Source organism: Pogona vitticeps, chromosome 2 (assembly GCF_051106095.1).
Source record: "Pogona vitticeps strain Pit_001003342236 chromosome 2, PviZW2.1, whole genome shotgun sequence".
NCBI classification, from domain to species: Eukaryota; Metazoa; Chordata; class Lepidosauria; order Squamata; family Agamidae; genus Pogona; species Pogona vitticeps.
In genome coordinates, this window is record NC_135784.1 from 55,699,227 (window position 1) to 55,718,839 (window position 19,613).

General features: G+C 39.9%; 1 long non-coding RNA gene across 1 annotated transcript; it reads left to right on the forward strand.

The window, feature by feature from the left end:
• The first annotated feature begins 6,262 nt into the window (after positions 1-6,262).
• On the forward strand, positions 6,263-19,127 carry LOC144586670 (uncharacterized). The gene is made up of 2 exons (XR_013541616.1): positions 6,263-10,105; positions 10,708-19,127. It is a non-coding gene; the product is annotated as an uncharacterized LOC144586670 (long non-coding RNA).
• The last annotated feature ends 486 nt before the right edge of the window (positions 19,128-19,613 follow it).

Here is a 19,613-nt window from a genome sequence, read left to right on the forward strand (position 1 = left end):
AGAAAACACCTGGATTCCCTTGGATTCCCTTGGGAACGGAGGGCGGAAGGAGAACGGACAGCCCTAAATCACGATTGGTCAACTCCTCAAAGGATGAAGAAGAAAGGTGGTGCTTAGCGGGTAGAAAAATGGAGGTTTTGCTATGTTGATTGTTCCCTTGGTCTTTAGAGAGGCTTGGGATCTATTCTTTGCCTTTTTTCTTATTTGAGAGTAAGAGCTTAGGTATGTAAGGAGCAAGAGAAAGAAAGAGGGGGGCTTTGTGCCTTTTGCCTGCCCTAAGGAAAAGCCTCTTTTTTAAGAAGTTAGTTATTTTGACTTAGCCGGAACTTTCTATTTATTTAACTGTAATATTCTATGGAAATGTAATCCATGCTTTGCTTATGCAACAAACTGAATCTATAAAGACTAAAAATTATTCTTAAAAATCCTTAAGAATGTTCTTGAATAGCAAGTCTGCTGAGCCTGCTTCCAGGGGGATTGCACGGTCACGAGATTGCTAGTATCAAAGTCCTATCTTTCTGAGCTTTAGTAGATCTTGGGAGACTACAAAGCCCAGGTGCCTGTACTTGTTAAGTGTAACTAAGTGCAGGAGTAAATCTTTCAGGCTAGACTTGCGGGAAAGGGTCTGTGATATGCCCTTGTTGTTGTTTAGTCGTTCAGTCGTGTCCGACTCTTCGTGACCCCAATGGACCAGAGCATGCCAGGCCCTCCTGTCTTCCACTGCCTCCCGGAGTTGTGTCAAATTCGTGTTGGTTGCTTTGATGACACTGTCAAACCATCTCATCCTCTGTCATCCAATACACCCTAGCTGTGGTGAATAGGACTCCAGCCAGCTGAAAAGGGGTACTCAGACGCCTGGATGCTCTCTGGCCAACGAACAGCGCTCCCTGGAGGAATGCTGGTTCATGACAGGTGGCACTGGTGAAACTAATCCTAAAATATCTCCCTTACCTAGAAATCCCTATTACAGTCACTATGAGTCAGGTGGAATTTGATGACACAATATTGTGGTGGAATGCCCAAGCCACGCCTGTCCATCATGGGGAGCTCTAGGGCAGGACAGGAGGGATAGAGTCAGGAGAACAGTTGGAGACTGAGAGGAGTTAGAGAGGAGAGTTTGTAGGGTTAAGAGAGAGATTGAAAAAATGGTGTGTGTTAGGGAATAGATAAGAGATAAATGTGATAGAAAATAGATAGACGGCCCTAAGATATTGTTACAGTGGTTAATGTTGAATGAATACAAGCAAGCAAACGTGTAATCCTATCCAAGTTTAATGACTGAACAATAAAAGAACATCTATGATGTTACTTCTGTGATTTACCAATCAAACAATAAATAAACCTGTTATATTTGGCAGCCCAAGTCTAAGAAATATATTTGGCACAGTGTGGATAAAGATCCACTTGTGGCAGTGTGTAAAGGGAGTAAATAGTATATCGTGTCCAAAGGTGGACCTGTGTCTGAGGGAAAACAAATGAGACGCTGGAGGAATGCAACAATAACATAGGTGTTTTCCAGATCCTGTGAGATTTGCTTGAGAAGTTGAGATAATTGTAGTTCCTCAGAAAGGCAGAGTACCTATGGTATACTAATTGTATTGTACCTAATACAATAAATACAAATTTATCATCATTATGTTGGAGGTGTAAAAAAGAGAAGGGGACGTATTTACGTGGTAAGAAAGAAAGAATGTAAGCAGATATTTAAAGAAATAAGGGAAATAGCTGGATTAAATATTCAAATATCCCTGTTATTGGCCTTATTGAATATGGCCAAGGAGGATCAATTGCTGAAATAAAATAGGGATTTAATTGTAATAATGGTTACGGCAGCTAGGTTAATATTTGCAAGAAAATGGAAAAAGGATAACCAAATTAATTTAGAGGAATGGTATATGGGATATGGCAATTAATGATAAACTGACATGTGATAAGAAAATAAAAAGAGGTTTATAAAAATAATTTTGATTTAGACTAGGCATCCTTCAGTCTCAAGAGACTGGGAAAACATGCTCTGAATAGAGGACTTGGAAAAGCGTCTATTGTGGCTGAGAAGGCCAATTCAAGAGTGACAATCCCTTCCACACTGAAGACAAACACAATCTGTTCCCTGTTCAGCTCCCTGGTTTCTAGGCTGCCTCTTTGCCTCGGCCTGCTAGACAAGTGTCTCTTCAGAATGCGAGAGGCCGTGATGCACCACATGCCTCCAGGCTGAACGCTCAGATGTCAAGGTTTCCCATCTGTTGAGGTCCATTCCTAAGACCTTCAGATCCCGCTTGCAGATATCATTGTATCACAGCTGTTGTCGCTCTCTGGGGTGCTTTCACTGTACTAATTCTCCATACAGGATATATTTTGGAATCCAACCATCAGCCATTCTCACGACATGCCCGAGCCAACGTAGATGTCACTGTTTCAGTAATGTATACATGTTAAAAATTCCAGCTCGTTCTAGGACTACTCTATTTGGAACTTTGTCCTGTCAGATGATACCAAAAACGCATATGGAACATGTTCAGCTTCCTCTCCTGCCATGCACAAAGGGTCCAGGACTCACTGCAGTACAGGAGTGTGCTCAGGACACAGGCTCTATAGACCTGGATCTTGGTGTATGCCGTCAGCTTCTCATTAAGTCGTACTCTCTTCGTGAGTCTAGAGAACATGGTAGCTGCTTTGCCAATGTATTTATCCAGCTCGACTTCTAGGGAGAGGGTGTCAGAGATTGTTGAGCCAAGGTAAACAAACTCATGAAAAACCTCAAATTCTTGTGTGGGGATGGTAATGATTTTAAGGAAACATGGGAATATATTTCTGGAATATGTATTTCGGAGAGGGAAGGGGTATACACCGAAGGAAGAAATGATGAATTTTTGGAGAGAAAATGGTTTGAACGAAATTTGAAAACATTATTAATACTAGCCCTGAGGGTGAATGTGGCACTGGTGTATTATGTAATTGTATATTATTGTTGTGGTAGGTTTATGTTGTCTATGTTTGATGTTCTTTTAATAAAATATTTTTTAAAAAAAAGATTGAAAAGAAAAAAAGAAAGGCATTGTACTTTGTTCTTCAGTGTGTGACACATTCCTTAAAGAGTTCCCAGTTACAAAGTACTTTGTATGTGGATAAGGAACAACTAGCAAATAAGTCATCTTAATAATCATTAATCCCAGGCAGAGCCAGTGTAACATTGGCCAAGGTTTCCACTAAATAAAAGGATAGAATATAGGCAAATCAAGGGATACAATTTGAGATCTTGATGGGCAGTTGCTATGCCATCGGCAGTGACAGGAAAATTGTTTCCATCTTTTCCTTTCATTCATAAAGAGCAGGCACATATGAACAGCTTTAGAATTTTCTATAGGGGTAAGCAGAGTGTAGATCCTATTGTCTCATTAAAAGCCCCATGTTCTGTCACTTGGTATTAACTTTTTCTTTTGCAGTTTTACCCTGAAGATGGTACACTTTATATCCTTCACACTGAATGAGAAACTACCACTTCCTTGTCCAAAAATGGCAAATCTTTGGCACTCCAGGTGTTTTGGGCTACAGTTCCCACAATGCTATATGCAGATTCTGGGAACTATAGTCCTAAACATCTGGAACACATATGTTTTCCCCCCATGGTCTAGTAGTTACAACATTTTAGATTGCCTACAGTACGCTAAAGAGCTTGGGGCTAGGGGTTCTGAAAGACCACTCCTTGCCTTTTGAGCCTGCTTACACTCTCAGCTTTTCAGTAGTGAACTTTTTTGTATTTCTTTCATTTCATGTTCTCTCAGGCTCTTTTCATATTTTTTTATGCACTGGTTATCAAACTTTGAAATTCTGTATGTACTAAGTGCCAAAATAATTAAATAATAATCATGTGCCATCAAGTCAATCTGGACTTATGGCGACCCTTTTCAGGGGTTTCCAGATAGAAAACACTCAGAAGTGGTTTACCCTTCCCTTCTTCTCGGGGCAGTCGGGGACTGTACAATTAAAAAAAAAAAAACGAGGTCTGAACAACAGTGATAAAAGTCACTGCAAGCCAAAGCCATCACAGGAAAAGCAAAGTGAATGTGATAGAACATTGCCTTGTAAAGTATCTCTTGTCTAGTAAGCTAGCATTTGAGCATCAACATGTAAACATTGATAAGCAATAGGAAAACAATGGAGAAAAAGGGTCCTAGATCATGAAACCTTTTGAGTGCTGAAATTAGATTAGGCATCCTTCGGTCTCAAGGGACTATGGTAACATGCTCTGTATGGAGGACTTGGAGCCGCGTCTAGTGTGGCTGAGAAGGCCAATTCGAGAGTGACAATCTCTTCCACGCTGAAGACAAATACAATCTGTTCCCTGTCCAGCTCCCTGATTTTGCTGATTTCGTGACTGCCTCTTTGCCTCGGCCTGCTGGACAAGGGTCTCTTCAAATTGGGAGAGACTGTGATGCACCACCTGCTGTCAGGGTTTGTCAGCGTTTCTTAATGCAAATCGCGGTTTTAGCAGAGTGATTCACAGTCCAGGCAGTCCAGAAATAACTCACACACAGTCCAGCAGCATTTCCTTCAGCAACGTGTATTTGCAACAGTATTTACAGCAGTCTGGCAATATAACGTGTAGAAGTGATCTTCAAGCAGGAAGAACTGACTGTACAATTCACACATATATACATATACAGGACCAAACAGATCACACATTGTATCATCCCTGAGTTGCATCATCCATGAGTTGCATCAGCACTGCTGATTCATCCTGACTCAGTTTTAACACACCTGATCATTATGGATTCTCATTAATACACTCCATTCTGCTCAGGCCTGTAATTTTCCTTGACAGAGTTTCCCATCTGATGAGGTCCATTGGTTCTTCACCAAATTCATACACCAGCCATTCATACTCCCCAGAGTTTACTGAGTTCACAGAGGTGAAGGAGAAAAGTCAAAATAAAAACAATCTCTTGGTGTCATTGTGGTTTGCTGTGTTTGTAGTATGCAAAGACAGCAAGTTCTAGCTTAGCAAAAGCAATGTAAATTTCCATAGAAATTCCAAGAGCTGTGTTTCATAGATTAGTGGTTTGGTCTACTGGCAAGCTTCAGTTTTTGATAGTTGAAGAGAAATGTAAACAAATCAGGGAAATATAAATACAGTGGTGTCTTGCTTAACGACGATAATCCATTCCAGCAAAATCATTGTACAATGAAATCGTCATCAAGCGAAAGTAAAAAGCCCATTAGAATGCATTAACAACTGGTTAATGCGTTCTAATGGGTGAAATACCTCATCGTCCAGCGAAGATCCTCCATGGGGCGGCCATTTTCTGGTGCCTGTTAAGTGAGGAATCTGTCCTAAACACAGCAGGGAGCCATTTTGCACAGTGGGTGGCCATTTTGAAACCCGACTATCAGCTGTTTTTAGATTGTCGTAATGCGAAGAATCGGTTCCCGAAGCAGGGAACCGATCGTCATGAAGTGAAAATTGCCCTTTGAGACATCGTTTTGCAATTGCAAAAGCAATAGCAAAAACCCCATTGTAAAGCAGGTTCATTGTGGAGCGGGGTAATCGTCAAGTGGGGCACCACTGTACAGGAACTCAGCAGGCAACAGATAATGTCTACTGTTGTTTCTCAGCCTGAAACAATGTGACACCCAAAGTTACACTGCTCATATTAATCATTACCATCATCATCTTAGAACTCTAGAGCTTGAAGGGACCCTAAACAACAACAACAATGAATCAGCAAGTCCAGCTGCTGTCAAGGAGGCACAGTGGAGAATTGAACTAAATTCTCACTCCACAACCAGATACCTGAATCACTAACTTATCCAGCAGTTTTACACTGGACCACAGAAGGATCCCTCACGTCATGGATTGATAGAATAAAGAATGAAGAGGTACTTCACTGGCTAGGGGGAAATAGAATGAATTATTACGAAACAGAAGCTTTCATTCCTTGGACAAATAAGTTATCATGACAAATATACTGTAATGCAGAGGTCTGTGGCCTGGTGAGCCAGACCAGGTCACGAAGAAAGACCTCACACACCCCGCATGCACTCCCCTCCTCACCGCTGCTTTGTGCACATGCACATGTGCCAGCACCTGCGTGAAGGAGTGGGAAGGCCTGTGGGCGGGCGGGCAGGCACTCTTGCGCATGTGTGAAGGGGTGAGGGAGCGCTCCCCCACCACTTTGCGCCTGCACCCAAGAGCATGCACCTAAAATAGCGCTGTGTGAGTGCGCGGGGGGATGCCCTACCTCCCTCAGAGGCACAGTCAGTCCACAGTCCCAAAAAAGTTGGGGACCACTGCTGTAATGCATCACTAAAGGGAAAATCAGAATTGGCCGTGGAAGAAGAAGAAGATGGATTTCTTGGATAAGTTACATCGGAGGCTGGCTGGAGCCTAATGAACAACTAATCCACACAGCAATAGATAGGTGAAGATGATGGGCATGATGGCAGGCATCCTCAGCAACTGAGATGGCATGTCAGTTGCCCAGAAGAATATTTCCTCTATGAAGAATATTTCCTCTATGGATGATGGAATAATAAAAAAATCACCCAATGATACAGCAACATTTTCAAGGATAATCCTTTGTATGCACCTTGTGTTCATTTCCATAGACATAATATGAATGTATTTTCTCACACCACTTATATTCCACTCTTGTCTTGCATTCTACCACCAATCAATTAGACCTCTGTGCTTCACAGTAAATAATTATAAATTTTAATAAAATTATTAAAGATTGTAATAAAATATTAAAATAATGCACTTCAAAAAATTACAAAAACAGGAATATAGGGGGCTTACTAAACATCTGTATAACACACCAGGGAAGATTGCCTGTGATCAGAACATGCTTATGTGGATTTATTATAGGGTGATAAAAAATTCTCAGATCCGAGATAACCTACAAATAAGCACTAAGAAATAGTTTAAAAAGACAAAATGCATGATCTTGCTCAAACTTTCTATTTCTGCAACTATCATTGGGGAAGTGGTTGCATTATCTAGTGAGTTGTCTGTTGGGAAGTGTCATGATTATGAAATGAGAGAGGAAGTCTCAGGATGTAGAAAACAGAATCAAGCTCTTTATTTCTTTAAATGAGTCGCTAAAAAGCTCTGGCTCAATGCATTACACACACACACACACACACACACACACAAATCCTGAACCCAGGGCTTGGGACTCTATATAAATACATATACATATACATATACATGCATATATATACATGTAAATATATCTGTGTGTATTCACATATTTATATTTTTTTAAAAAGTGAATGATTCAGTATCTAATGTGTGGTTTTGTGTTATGCTTAGCTCCTGAAGAAGGCTTCACCGAAACATGTTGAGCCAGAGCTTTTTAACAACTCATTTAAAGAAATACAGAATAAAGAGCTCAATTCTATTTTCTACATCCTGAGACTTCGTCTCTCATTTATAATCTGGACTTCCATAGATGTACCAGTTCCTTTTGTTTTACTGGGCAAGTGTCATGAAACAGACATTTCAGCAAACAATACAATTGCTTATGCAATGCTGACCATGCACACAGAAATTCCCTATAGCATACTGGCCATAGAATGCAAGAAACTAGAATATTTCAGTGATGTAAAATATTCTATGAAATGCAAGATGCCAGAGTATTTTAATGATGTAGATGACATGCAAGAAGCTAAACGTTGCCATAAAATGCAAAAAAGGATTTCAGAAAAGGAAAATAGCTAAGGTTTGGCGGCATGATCAAGACGAAATACTTTCTGGGAAACATAAATTCTGAAGCAGTATGGGATTTAAACAACCGTTCTTATTAGTTTTACCACCTGGTTATCTGAAGCATGATAGTTCTTCTGCAGCATAGAGATAAACCATATCTATAGAAATGCAGATGACTGTGGTAGTGGCTTTAAAAGTGTACCACCTCGGGTGAAGTGCTTATTAAATCAAAATAATAAGCAGAAAAGTGTTTAGTTATTTTTGAGCACCGAGTAACTACCAGTTTCAGTTCCTGTCATATCTAGCTTATTTTTGCTGGATAGTTTGACAATGCCTCAGTGTTTGAATTTAATCGTTCTCCATTGCCTTATGTCCACTGTTAATTGTAATATAAAGACTGTGCAGCAGTATGGAGCAACTGCTCATCTGCTTCCTGTTATAGGATGTTTCTGTGCATGTAAAGTAAATGGTATTGTCGTGTTGCTACGAAAACTGGAGTCCAGACTTTTGTTCAACATCAGACTCCAACACTGAAATGAAATGTGGACTTCTGAGCAAAATTTACTTGCATTGTACATACATGTTCTATGCACATTCCTGGCAAACATGTTTTTTTCTTTAAATTGTCATCTTAAGTGTTAATTGCTAGATTGGAGTGAGTGGCTCTTGGGGAGGGCTACCAGTATGCAACTTTGATTTCCTTAAAACACATCCATCATCATTATTCATTGGTAGGTTGAAGTTTGTCCATTTTTGAGGATGGCCATCTCCATCAGATTTCCATTTAGTACAAAACAAAACATTCCACGCATCTAATATCATTAAAAAGTGGTCCCTTTGACTGGAATGGCAACAATTGCATGCTTAGGATCTGTGTTTTTGGCAGATAAGTGCACTGGACTGCTAATACACATGCAGACAAAGTGGCCTGACTTAATCAGAGAGCTGGTGTCACCTATTAAGTCCACTTTTGCTTTCTCTCACAAAAGTCTAGGATGAAGGTGATTGCTCGGGTTGCATTTTAGAAGTTGTCATTGGAGTTAACAAAGCTTATAAAAGATATTCCATATCAGTCTCTGGCGGGCAGTGGCTTAGTGTTGCAGAGGCTATAGTTCAAGGAATATCAGTAGAAAATGTCAAGGAAAGCTTGGCATTTTATATACAGTGGTGCCTCGCATTGCGACAATTCGTTCCGCAAAAATCACTGCAGAATGAAAACATCGCTATGCGATATTAAAAAGCCTATAGAAACGCATCGAACCCCCTTCAATGTGTTCCTATGGGCTGGAAACTCACAGTTCAGCGAAGATCCTCCATAGCGTGGCCATTTTCGCTGCCTGTTAAGTGAGGAATCCGTCCCAGAAAACAGTGGGTGGCCATTTTGTTTACCCGGTGGCCATTTTGAAACCACCAATCAGCTGTTTTAAAATCATCGCTTCGCGATGCTCGGTTCCCGAAGCAGGGAACCGATTATCACAAAGCTAAATTACACCATAGGGGACATCACAAAGAGATCACTTTTGCGATCGCAAAAAATGTGTCACAAAGTGATTTCGTCGCTAAATGGAGCGATTGCTATGCGAGGCACCACTGTATCTGTTTACTTTGCTGTAACCACTGAGCATTTTCACATATTTTCTAATGACCACCTCAGTAGAAAATAAGACAAGTCTTCTATTAATTTTTGCTCCAAAAAAAAAAAAAAACCCCCACACACATACACACTAGGGCTTATTTACAGGGGATGTTTTATTTTACAGTCATGTCATTGTCTTCTGGTTGCTGCACAGTGATGGAGGGTGGGGTTTCAATTAACTGGGGTTTATTTTGGGGGTAGGGCTTATATTACAAGCATCCTAAAAATCATACTAGGGCTTATTTTCAAGTTAGGTTTTATTTTCGGGGAAACAGGGTGGTAGTAGTAGTAGTAGTAGTAGTAGCAGCAGCAGCAGCAGCAGCAGTAGTAGTAGTAATTTGCCATCAAATCCATTCTGATTTAGGGTGAACCTGTTCAGGGCTTTTTAGGTAAAGAGTAATTAGAAGTGATTTGCCATTCTCTTCTTCTGGGGGCACCCTGGGACTGTGCAGCTTGCCCAAGGCCACAGTACTTGCAAGAAGCACAGTGAAGATATGGACTCCCAACATCTGGCTCTGCAGCTCAATACCTAACAGTCCAAACTAACAAAAAAAAATGGGCAGGAACATTTTATTTTTGCAGACTGGCTAATGCTAACTCTAATTACTTCTTGATTTCTCAAAGTAATGAGTAATAGAATGAGTCCTTTTTTTTAACAGAATAACATCCTAAGCTGTGCCAGGAACTCAGGAATCCTTCGCACAACAAGTGAAGGAAGGAAGAAGCAAACACTACTTCATCAATGGAATCAAAGACCTGAGGTAAAATGGTGGTTAACAAAACAGGCCTAAGAAAGGTCGTTGTGGGTTTTTCAGGCTCTAGGGCCTAAGAATGTTTCACATAGAAGCTGAAATGCCTTACTGTTGGTGTCTTGATCAGTATAACAGTAACATTGATCATGGGAGATTTTTTTAAAGTAAGAAAACTGGTTTATATTTTCCTGCCACCTTGTGGTGCAGTGAGATGAACTGCCTCACAGAATGCAGAAAAGTGGAAAGTGCTTTACAGTATCACTATATGTCTAATTAATAATACCTGTTTGCTATCAAGTCAATTCTGACCTAGAGTTACCCTTTCCCAGATTTTCTAGGTAAAGAATATACTGATGCGGGTTACCATTTTTCTGAGGTTGCTCTAGGATTGTGCAGTTCCCCCATGGCTACATAGGCTGGCTCTTCTCCCAGGAGGCACTGTGCAGAATTAAACTCCCAAGCTCTGGCTCCACAGTCAGATACCTGGCTCACTAAACTGTCCAGCCAGGTACTATATGTCTATATAATCAGAATTAAATCCTGTCAGAATATAGAAATTTTATAGGCCTGAACCTGGATAAATGTTATTAACGAGCTGCCATTGTGCACAGATGTGTGTATGCTGAGTCACTCTGACTACTGAGAAGATGATGCAATGTCTGAAAATGAGAAGACACCCAGGTGCAGAAGATGAAGTCATGTGTCTTCTAATTGGACTAGAGAAGCCATGTATATGTATATAAGTGAACAGTGTCTTTGTATCATTCTCTTCTCTCTCCACCATTTGCTGCTATACTCTATGCCAGTTTGTGTGATGATTTCCTGCCATGCTGATATGATGCCTGCCTGTACATACTTGTAAATATTGTAAATACAACCGTCTTGCAAAAGAAGAAGAACTTGTAAGTGTCTTCAATAACTCTGTGTTTTCCTGTCGCCAAATCCTTGACAAATCCCATCCAAATTAACTCTCAGGTGAGTGTGTAAAGTATTGTAGCTAGGTGCAATACGCTGAAAAAAATGCTGCTTCCTGAAAAACTGTAGGAGAAACTATTTGCTTTACATTATAGAAAGATGGACGGTCAAAGAGCAACAAGGCAGCAAAAAACTTTGTGCTGTGAAAGTCTGAAAATACAGCTGTCCTTTCGATTAAATGTTATGTTTTCGAATAAATAACAGCTAGATGCCATGTCTGCATGTGTTGAAAAACATTTTTAACTAGATGTTTGAGCTTCATTATTTTCATTCTGACTTGCTAAATATAGTCTGTCATTATTTGCCTTTATATAATCAGCAGTGGGTTAATCAACTCCTGCCTGTATAAGCAAATATGCCATCTGTGGTTAATTGTTGCCTGTCAAATGTATTGCTGATTTGAATACATATGGAAGAACAGGGGCTTTTCTAGGAAAGCCTGGGCTTTTCTAAACACAAATTTATTGTATTCAGTGTGATGATGCAGCTGTATAATGAAAGAAAAATTAAAAGGTTGATTCAAGAAGAATTGGATGAATACATAAAACCCAAAGCGTACTTACTTGGAAATAAGTCACACTGAACTCAGTGGCACTTGTTTCCATGTAGACAGGTTTAATACTGAGCTGCTAGCATGGAGATTGCGATAATTGTGTCACACACCTTACCTTGTCAAGTTTCCATGCATCTAGGCTACACATTACATTTCTTTCATTTCTATGCGTATGCATTTCTCCTTTCTTTACAATAACAAGAAATCCAAGCCACTTCATGGTACCAAATTAGAGATAGCCAAAAGAAATACAGCCCAACCATAAGTGAATTTAGAGTTCAAATCGCCATTAGTACATTAGTTTAAATCCTGTTGCATGACTATGCCTTGTAATTTGAAGCTGTGTAAGTTGTTGTGGAATTTGCGCCAAGGTGGGACTTATATCCAGGAAGCAGTGCTATGAGTAGGTGATGGTTAATTGCAACCAGTATGAAAGTGAACTCTTGAATCAAACCCCCACCCCATGTGAGCACTGACTGTGATTTCGAGTGTAATTCATTCGTTCATTCATTTAATTGTTTAGTCGTGTCCGACTCTTCGTGACCCCATGGACCAGAGCATGCCAGGCCCTCCTATCTTCCACTGCCTCCCGGAGTTGGGTCAAATTCAGGTTGGTTGCTTCACAGACACTGTGAAGCAACCAACATGATTTACGGGCGGCAAATCAAATCCAGTGTAGTCATACCCGAAATGAAAGCTAAGCATCTTGTCTAGTTTGAGCTTCATAACATACCTCAATGTTATGTGTGAAATCAGAGTTTTCTATTCTAGTGTGCATCATTTTGTACTTGCACTGAACTTTTTTGTACATTTCTCCACTGTGGAGGCATGAGTTCTTTGCTCTCCCTTTTTGTTTTTACCATCCTACATAGTTTGGTACCATCTGCTAATGTCCAGCCCCTAACATGAGAGCATTTGGGAACAAATTTAATAGCAGAGGCCCCTCTCCTCTTATCCTACAATTCCAAAGTTCTGTCAGGAGCTAGCTCCAGAAAGTGACTTTTGCCAAAAGCACTTTGAAAGGCCACATGCAAAAGTTCAAGCGACAATTGGATGTCCATATAGAGCCCTTTCTTGACCTCTTAGAGGTACTGTAGTCTGAATTCTGATCAGGAGAGGAGTTCAATCCACTCCAACCATTGAATACCTCTGCCAGCAAAACCTGCTCTCTGGGTGTCAGCAACTCTTGAAATATCTGCTTCACAAACCCCAGGTCTTGTTGTTCAAAGAAAGTGATGCTTGCTTGTTGTTATGCCATTTTATGTTTCTTTGTTTTGTTAAGGTCACCCCAGCATGAAAGAGTTACTGTTAGACTACAAGTCCTAGCAGAGCCAGGGGCTCTGTTGGCTAAGGGAAGATGGGAGACGTGGTTGAAAAGATAACCATTCCAACCTTTGACTTGCTGTTCTTCTTTCTTTAAAACATCCTGCTGTGAATTCATCAGAAGTCCATGCATGAAGAAGTCCTCTTCAACTGCATCAGCAGCTGCCAGGGATTTAACCTTCACAACGAGCTACCTTGGGCAGGAACCGGTGATTGGCCATTTTCACACCAGCCCTGGTCACTGAAGCAGCAGATTCTAGAAAGCACGTCATACCCTCTCAGTGATGTGTCTAGACATTTGTACAACCCAAGAACAGCTGAATTCTGACTTGCCTGCACAAGTCCAAATTGATCACTCCATGTTCATCTCCTGGAGAACCTCTCGGTAATCAGTGAAGCAAGCAGTGATGAGGTAAATGCAGAATAAAGGCAGAGAAAGGCCATTCAGGAGAAGTAATTGCAGCCCTTGTATTAGCATGTATCAAAGTGCAACTTGCAAGCCACATGTCCTCCCCCCCACCGCCAATCACTTCCTGTTCTAAAAATAGGCCTTTTTCCAGCCTAGGAATTTCACCCAGGTGTGGGTGAAATTACATTTGCAGGCCAAGAAGAGAGTCCCCAAGGTTCTGGCTCTTGGTTGCTTATGCACATAATAACCATGGTTTACTGTTAGATCTGAATACAGTCAGTAAATCAACATGAATACATAGACACATCCTCCTCCTATTCAGGAGCTCTGCCAGACTAGCTGAAGAATTCTGAGATTTGTAGTCCAAAGAGAAAGAGAGAAAGAGAGAGAGAGAATTTTTTTCAGTGTCTACTCCTACCCACCCACCAACAAAAAAAAATCAGATAGAGAGCAGCCTGATGAAAGAATCGTCATGCTCGGTGGCTAGAGTACAGTGACTATTTTTAAAGAAGTGGAACCCAAAATCAGTTTGGGGAAGAAATTATATGGAGTGGCTGAAGACTGGAATACGAGTTACTGTATACACATTTTGCTGGAGGCGTGATTTATTTGGATTTTTCTCCTTTTCAGGGAACACTGCAGTGATATCAGCGGCTAAGAGATACACTAATTCTGTAGAAAACTAATTGTATTCTGATTGGTACACTATCACCGGCTATAGACAGTAGTAGGAAATCCATGCTTGAACACACTTGTGATTTGTGGCCAAATCAGATAAAGTAGCCCCTTGAAGATATTTTTCTTTTCTTCTTTTGAACATTCTGTTTACTAACTTAACAGATCTCTGGCACCTAGCCAATGTTTTCAGTGCAATAGATATGTTGACTTCACATCTTCTTTTTGTTATCAAGAAACAGTGTAAATATTAATAGAAAGCATGTGTATTTACCATGTGTTTTATTGCAGCAAGTCTTGTAAAGAAAACAATGGAGATCAGGAAGTACATCATGCATTCATGCAGAATGCCTCTGTTAAAACACTGCAAATATGATATTACACAATCTGGAAGGTCTCCTGTTTTCAGAATCTACTGTTAGCAAATAAAGGCCCAGTGTTTTCTGCCAGAGTTTATCAAGCTAATAGATGGTAACAAAGTAATTAAAAATGAGTTGATCAGTGACTGTAGTCATACAGTACATGTCTAACATAATTTCCACAGCTCACAGTCACAGCTCACAGATGAGATATGTCTCATCACAGGAGAGTAACTTGTTCAGCACCAAGATCATGGTAAAAACATAAGCTTGTGGATGGTCAGTTGATCTCATTTCCACACAATTAGCCTCACTAGTTGGAACATTATGAACACTGTGTTAAATAACCGTCACATTTAATGACCATTTTGTACTTACTTCGTGATACATTCTATACAAGTGATTTCTTTAAAGTCACATATACCAGTGGTTCTTAACCTTGAGTTACTCTGGTGTTTTTGGACTGCGACTCCCAGAAGCCTTCACCACCAGCTGTGCTGGCTGGGGTTTCTGGGAGTTGCAGTCCAAAAACACCCGAGTAACCCAAGGTTAAGGTCCCCTGACATATACAACCTTTTTTCTAAGGACATCCTTCGTAATCACTATATAATAGTGCTGTGTTATCTTTGGTCAAAGTCAGACTAATTGTACCTTGCTGAATGAAATTTTAAAGTCAGTCTTAAGCCTCTGAATGACCTCACAGAGATCTCTTAAATAATAATTGCAATTACAAATGCATCATCAGTTGATGAAAGGATGACTCAGGAGCTCTTGATGAACTCTCCTTTATGAATAATTCTTTGCCATGTGTCTCCATCTACAGTGTATTTGCTTGACTTTCTAAAAGCTTTATTATTTTTTCTTAAAACACTATGTTATCGTCAAGCAATTTGTCTGTATAAATAATCAAAATAATGTAGATTTTATCTTCTGGGGGAACATGTTCAACTAGGAATTGATAACCAAATTATGTATTAAAGGGGCATAGGAACGCCTCTTTCATTAAGGTGAATTACAAAATGAGAGAGGGGGTCAGGTTCAAGCATGGTAAATCAAAATTCTTTTACCTATAAAAAATGCCTGTTGAGCTTGTAATGTGGAAACATGGCATCCATGATATAACTGATGAAGTTACTGTTTTCTCATACAGTACTTCAATCCAGTAAAAAAAAATTACACTAATAGTGCAAGTTAGAAATTGCTGAAAATTAAGACATCATATTTTTTATTCCATTCTTCCTCAAAGTTATTGTGTATTTCTTTTAGCTTTTAGTGAAAAGTATGTTTGTATTTGACTTGTCAAAGAAAGCTGTCTTCTGGTTTAATAAAGGTTTTTATTTGTAGATTGATAAATGTTATTGTACTTTGTTCTGGTTTTGAAGCTGTAACTGGGGGAGGGAGGACAAGAAAAATAATTTATTCACTGGCTTAGTAACTATTAAGGGGACGTGGTGGCGCTGTGGGTTAAACCACAGAAGCCTCTGTGCTGCAAGGTTGAAAGACCAGCAGCTGTAAGATCGAATCCACATGACGGAGAGAGCTCCCATTGCTTGTCCCAGCTCCTGCCAACCTAGCAGTTCGAAAGCATGTAAAAATGCAAGTTGATAAATAGGTACCACCATGGTGGAAGGTAATGGCATGCTGTGTCTAGTCGCGCTGGCCACGTGACCACGGAAACTGTCTTTGGACAAATGCTGCCTTTACGGCTTGGAAACGGGGATGAGCACCGCGCCCTAGAGTCAGACACAACAGGACTAATGTCAAGGGGAACCTTTACCTTTACCTTAGTAACTATTACTCAAAATAACGCAAATTGTCAGGGATGCAGCCTGCCAGATTCTGATTTATAGGACTTGTATCTTACAGGAGTTACTGACCCAGCAGAAGGGAATATTGACAGTTGATAGGAGGGAAGTATAATTAATCGTCCTAAACACTAGTTGGGGCAAAGTTCAAAGGATGACAGGACAGCCCCATTAGAGGGGAGAAAATTGCTGGGGGGAGGGGTAAGGCTTTTTTTTTTTTTACTAAATGCTGATGTGATTTTATAATTGTTTATGCTGTAGTCTACCAATTACATAGTCTGTTAAGATACATAGATGTGAGTTAAACAAGATTTTTTTCTAACTTAGTTAATATACTTTTGTAGTACTTATGTATTTGTAACACATTAGCTGAAGTTGTATTATTACACTCTGAAGAAACATGCTAAGTTTTGTTACGGTACTTACATTTTTTCATTCAGTTTACTGAGCAACCATAGTTGCAGTTTTAGACGAGGTAGTTGTGTTAGTCTTTGCTAGCATATGAGGCAAAAAGAAAAGAAAAAAGAAAAAGACAAAAACATTGTGGCACCTTAAAGACTATTATATTTTAAAGCACTGGTTCTTAACCTTGGGTTACTCAGGAGTTTTGGACTGCAACTTCCAGAAGCCTTCACCACCAGCTGTCCTGACTGGGGTTTCTGGGAGTTGCAGTTCAAAAGCATCCGAATAACAAAGGTTAAGAACCACTGTCATAAAGTAACCTTTTGTGAAACTTCACCCACTTCTTCAGATCTGTGAGGTAGAGTACAGAGATCATACAGTATAACATTTAATGTCAGAATCTAAGGGACAGTGGTATGTAGTATGATTGCATTTCACACCTGCAATGACTTATGACCTCTATTCTTTTGAAGTTTGATAAAACATTCCAACAAGAGACACAAAACAAGGCAGAAACTTCCAAGCTGTGTGAGAAGTATTCCTTAAACATTAGATTGTGCATCTTAGTAGATGGGACCCTTAAGTAAATGCAAAACACAGCAATGTAAACTAGCTCTAGGCAACAGCTGCCCCCCCCTCCACCTCAGTCTGGTGCTAATATCAATGTTTGTCAAATCCTTGATTACCTCAAAAAATCACTTATAGTTGGCATATCAATTAATGGCACAAAAATATGGTTAAGAGAAACAAAATACAGCTAAATATATCCTGTCTGCACACGGCACCCTGAGCAATGTGGAAAGAACACCCCCCCCTTTCTCGCTCGCTCTCTTTCCCTCCCCCCCCCCCCCGGAGCAGCACCCCAAAGCAGCTAATCTTCCTTCTGGGAGAAGAAATTATTAGAGGTATTCATCCTAATCAGCAGCTCTCACAGATTACTGGAGCCAAAAATATTACCTGCCATGTGTGGCCAGATTAACCTTTCCAACTCCTTCCATCTGAGGGAGAGACTTGCTGCTTAAATAACCCAAGATAGCTCAGTAGAAGGAATGCGGCTGTTTCTAGCCATTAAATATTGGGTTGCAATGGGGTTGCCTATTTGTTTCCAAGGAGCGTCAAGGCTATGATCCCGTGAGTTATTTGTACTGACAGTATAAATGCTAATTGCTTAGGACGCAGTGAGTGTTGATTCTAACACTGATCCAAAGTAGAAGCAGGTCAACCAATCTTGAATATGTACTTTATAATAGCAGCAGCACTGATTCTCATTGTGATGCTGTGGATAAAGTGACAAATTAAGACTCTGGAGAACAGGGTTCAAATCCCCACTAGTCCATGGAAACTCACTGAGGGAGTGGAACTTGTTAAAATAAGTCAGTTCTGATTTGACAGTACAGAACACACATATAATAGCAGCTTGACCCTAAGCTGCAGCAATTCTCAGATCTACTACCTGTTACTCCAGAATGTTTGTGTGCTTTATCACTGCCTTATAGTACTGGAAGTCTAATCACATTTTAAGGTCTGTGTTGCATATTATGCATTCTAACGATCCAGAGTGCTGCCTTATGACCTAGATCGAATACTGTATGCTTGTCTAGCCATAATTCAGTATTCCCCAGCCTTCAGCACCACATACTGCTACGAGACCTTGCTACAAAAGCAGGGGCCTGTGTAATAATGAACCTATGATTAATTTATTGAATTTGGGAAGGGATACCTAATGAAATATATTCTTAAGATTCCAGATGCACGGACTCAGAGTCAGTCCTACCATTTGAGAGTGAAGCAATTACTTCAGGCAGCAGATTTCTTAGTGTTCCCAGATGGCAGGAAATGGATAGTCATTAATTTATTATCACAGAGTCTCTCCAAGCAAGCACATACAGTAGATATGATCTATGGATCACTGAGATCATGGTTTGGCTTAAAACATAAAAGTTCACGTCCACTTGTGTTTAGTGGACCGGATAAGGTTTATCATCCAAAATAAAGTGTTTTCAGAATTGGAATTGCAAGAACTAGAAAAGCTGGCAGAAGAAAAATCAACACAGAGCAATGTTCACAGTATGGACGACAAAGGGAGGGTAGAGGTAGATGCAATAGTGGAAGAGAATGTATCAGTAGATGAATAACCCAGAAATTATGAGTTGACAGAATGGCAGACATCACTGAGAGAAAAAATAGTAAACTATATTATTCAAAACACAGAAAGACAAAGGCTTCTCATTTTATGCCAATTACAAAGTAAACCAGTAAAATATCTACTGAATGATGCAAATGTAGTCATCAGAGCAATCTCAACCAGTATGATAAAGAAAGTAAACCAGTTCATGTATATCACAGCTACCATAATAACCACGGAACTTGGTTACAGGCTGCAAAAAATAGAAAACTCCCGGCACTCTGAAGTGGAAAATTTGGTTGGGAAAAAAATAACAAGTTATGTGTAGGTATTAGCAACTTGAAAGATTCCAAACTTAAAAATGAAAAAGTAAAACCAGACTATGCAAAATATATGATCTAGAAAGGAAAACAATTTCTGAAACTGGAAAAATTAAAACAGCGGGTAACACCTACAGCAAAGAAAATTGAAAGATATGATGGATGCTTGAAACAATATAGAGAAAACATGCAAGTTTGAAATAACCAAGAATTATTCTATAAGTCATTAGGAAAAAATGCAGAGCAAAATAAATTAGGTCCATGTAAAGATTATGCTCTAAAATTTTGGAAAGAAATTTGGGAAAGGCCAGCTGGACAAAACAAAGATGCCTTGTGGATTAAAGACATTTGTAAACAAACTCAAGGAACACATGGATGATATTGTAATAACAGCTGCAATGATTAAGCGACAAGTAAAGGCTGTGAGAAATTGGAGTGCACCTGGTCCACATGAACTGCATGGAGTTTGGTTAAAGCATTTAACAAGTCTTCATCAATGTATCGTCGTCGTCTAGTCATGTCCGACTCTTCGTGACCCCATGGACCAGAGCACGCCAGGCCCTCCTATCTT